The sequence below is a fragment of the Lolium rigidum genome, chromosome 4 (assembly GCF_022539505.1).
Source record: "Lolium rigidum isolate FL_2022 chromosome 4, APGP_CSIRO_Lrig_0.1, whole genome shotgun sequence".
NCBI lineage: Eukaryota > Viridiplantae > Streptophyta > Magnoliopsida > Poales > Poaceae > Lolium > Lolium rigidum.
Window position 1 is genome coordinate 186857911 of NC_061511.1, and position 3847 is coordinate 186861757.

Below are 3847 nucleotides of genomic sequence, written 5' to 3' on the forward strand. Positions count from 1 at the left end.
CTGTGCCGTTATGTGATGGTAAGATCACCATATTGGTGAGGAGAAGCTTTTATCAGGGTGCCCAAAATGGCAACCAAATACATGTGATGGAACAGATCCAAACAATCTGCACTTGTGTTCGTGCCGATGCAGCACAGAATGTCAAACAATGGGCCAAAAGTCGCCCGTGGCTCGTTCGTGACACGCAGGGACGCCCGTCTCGCTGCGCCAGTGGTGCACAAATCTGGACCAGCCTACCAAACGCGCCCTTGCTGCAGATTCCGCAGATTCTCAATGTTCATAACATCTGACCGCCACCGTACAAAGAAACGTGGACATCTAAACTACAAACATTGGTACTAAAACAACTACTAACATAACAAGTTTGTTAACCAACAACAACAACCACAAGGCTCAGTTTTCCCAACAGAGCAGTCAACTGGTTCATCAAAGCGTTTCATCTTGGGTACCACTTTGACCGAAGTAACGAATGCTCATGTTCGTCTCCTTAGGCTGAGAGCCGTCACCCTCCAAATTCCCCAAAAAAGCAGCGAGGCCAAGTTCCTAGCTGCCCATCCCAATTGAAAATACGCATACACCTACAGCCAGAAAATCACAGATATGCTTTTAAGTCAAATAATGTAGTGTCGTTTCCAGCTTGTAAAAAGAATCACAGTGAGATCATCATCGAGTAATGTTGAGTCAATAACCAACTCTGCACAGCCAAATCAGAATAAAAAAGCAGCAGCAAGGCGAATGAAGTGGAGAGGTTAGCCTGAGCCGACTAAAACTTTGTGCGCTCTCCTTTGGCTAATACAGTGTGTACTTGTATATGTGTGTACACTACACATGTTTGGTTCGGCAGTCCTATAAGAAGTCAGTCGTCCCTTCGGGGACATCCGATAAGAAGTCAGTCAACTAGTTTGGCTGAGATGCATCAATCTAAAGAGAGATTAATGACTCTGGCCTAAATAAAGGTAAACAAAACTGTTGAAATTTAACTCGACACATGCTGAAAATCTGAAACCAGTAGGGAAGTGGGAGAAATAGCCGAAGTTTTTAAATGTCTAAAGCCAACTTGAAAGAAAGTAAATCATAAGCTGTTCCATCATTTCATCCTCCAAGTGAAGTTGGTGATTATAAACTGAACTGCTACACAAAGAGAACCATTTGGAACTCGATACTTACAAAACCAAATGAACAGTTAAACCAATGCAAACGAAGGTAAGAAAAACGGTACCTTCTGCGCTAGCAATGCCGGAAGATCGCACCATCAGTGGTGATTGTTGTTGTAAGAACTCGCTCTAACTATATAAACCTGCATCGTGAGATAAATGGATTTTACCCATTACTAGGCCTTACAAGAATCCCTAATTTTCATGTACAGCTAAAAAGCCAGGCTATGGAAAGTTAATATCTGAACTATTTCCTGTACTTCATGTCAGATTCTGCAAGTCCAAACAGGCACAATTTCTCACTCCTTCAATAATTAGAAACAGTTCCTAGTTACAATTGTAGATACGCATGTGGCACTGCACAGTAATGTAAGCCTACAACATGCAGAAAAATAGGTGTTGTATGCAATTAACTCTAGTTATTATATGGCCAGAAGCCCAGAATCTAGTAACTTTTCCATATTGTTAATCAACTTCAAATCACTGCAGCATGGATGAACAAAAACTATGGACTTATACATTAATGAGGATGACTCCAGTAACCCACACAGCAAGAAATTTGCAGAATCATTAGGCAACATTTAGAGTCGAAAAGGTACCACAGAAATTCGATTCAATACGATGCAGGGTCTCTTAAAAAATCACGTGTTCCAGTCATGCTATCGAGAGAAACTTTCTTTTCTCAAAGCACCCATCTAAACTCACGCGTGGAGAACAGGTTGAACCTTACCTTGAATTTTCTCCTCTCTATCAGCTGGAACACCAAGCAGTCACCATCAGCCAGCTCTTGGTGAGCACAAAATGCTCTCCACCCGTTAAGATAACCCCCCAGTACTTATGATGTGTGTACGTGACATGGTAGAGCATGTCAAACTCCTTATTCACCTCATCCACCAGAGCCATCACCTCATCATGCACGGGGAGATACTGCTTGAAGTGCACTGGGATAGTCTGCCAGATAGCGCAACAAATTACCATCCAAGAACAAATTGCATTGCAACAGACCGACAACTGCCATACCAGCGTTCCCAATTTGGTGGCGGAACTGTGGGACATAGGCTTGATGAAGGCTGGGTGGCCCGAGCCCAGCTGGGCCTTGAGCTGTTCGGCCTTGGCAACAGCATAGGCTCTCTCTTCGTTGGTCGCGTACACTGGAACTGGATCAGGTGATTCGGTCTTTACATCGCCATTCGCCTTCCTAATGCGGTAGTCGGGCTGCTCTGGGAGGCTGGCGATGCGGCCGGACCGCCGGGTCGGGGCGTCCAGCCTCGGATTCCGAGGCATCAGCAGCTTGGCCTGTGGCAGCAAGCGAACCAGATGGGGGTCAGCAACGAGACAAGGGGGCAGAGAAGGCAGTGCATTTTGTCCCAGAGAAGAGTGGATCTGACCGGCATGGGTTTGGCGGCGGCCTGGCGGACGGCGGCGGAGAGCTTATGCACCCGCAGCTCATCCAGCTTGCGCTTGTTCTGCTCGATCTGCCTCCTGCGCTGCTCCTCGTACGAGTTCGCCTCATCCATTTTCCTCACCTCGCTTTTCCTCTGCTGCTTTAGTTGTTCTTTGGGCTGTTTGGAGGAGGAAAATGAAATGGGGATTTCGATAGAACTATCAACAACTGAAGGAACTAAATTTGGGGAACCATCGTAAGTAGTGAACGAAACAGATGCAGCACACCAGCCTTCAGTTACTCATGCAACAAATAACCAATACAGATTCAATCTCAATAGACACAACATCATTTCTGATTAACCGGCAAGGTTGCACACATCAACGAAGTAAGAAAAGGGCTACGAACAAACAGAAGCTACTTTGCAAATCATGAATTACCATTGGTCCATTGCTAGCAGCCTAGCACGATGGGTGACTTCAGTTATTAGCATTGGACTTAATAAGATGGAATAAAAAAACTAAAAAAAAGATGGAATGAACACATTCTCAGCGATGAGACAGATAAATACAGAAAAAACTAGCATGGATATTGTAGACTAGTTGTTGGAGAGAGCGAGAGATCAGGGATGATGGAGGGGAACACGAACCAACTGCCTCAGCCCTCAGGCGGAGATTGGGCCGGCGGTGTGCAGCACGAACGGGTCGCCTTGCCGATCTGGGAGACGAGTCGACGCGGAGGAACGAGCTGAGATTGGGGCGGTGGACGCGTCCGAGATGGAGATGGAGGCGGCGGCGGCGTTCTAGGGCGTGTGCGAGGTGGAGGCGTTGGCCGCGGGTCAGGTGGCGGCGTCGGCGGCGGCGGCGGCGGCGGCGTGTCGAGGGGCTCGGCCGCACTGGCGTGTCACGTGTGAAAGCGATTTCTCCATGGCCCAGCCAATTAGCTTCGGCGAGAGTGACAGGTACAAACGGTTTTCCCGTCTATTTCCTGGGTTTTCTCTTCTTCTTCTTTTCATTTTTCCTTTTTCTGTGCTTCTTTGTCCACTTTTTTACTTTCCCTTCAATTAAAAATTGTCAGATTTAGAAATTGTTCGGATTCAAAAAATTTCAAATTCCAAAATTATTCAAATTCGAATTAAATTCAAATTCAAAATTTGTTCAAACTCGGAATTTGTTCAAATTCAAAAAATATTTAAATTCGTAGTTATTTAAATTAATTTGTTTAAAAAATCAGTTTTAAATTTGCTCCATTTTGAAAAATGTTCAGATATGGATTTTTTAGAAAACCTAGAAAACCAAACCCACAGAAA

At 45.3% G+C, this 3847-nt stretch overlaps 1 pseudogene; it reads right to left on the reverse strand.

The window, feature by feature from the left end:
- Positions 1–346: 346 nt before the first annotated feature.
- Positions 347–3314, reverse strand: LOC124706641 (annotated as a pseudogene).
- Positions 3315–3847: the final 533 nt, after the last annotated feature.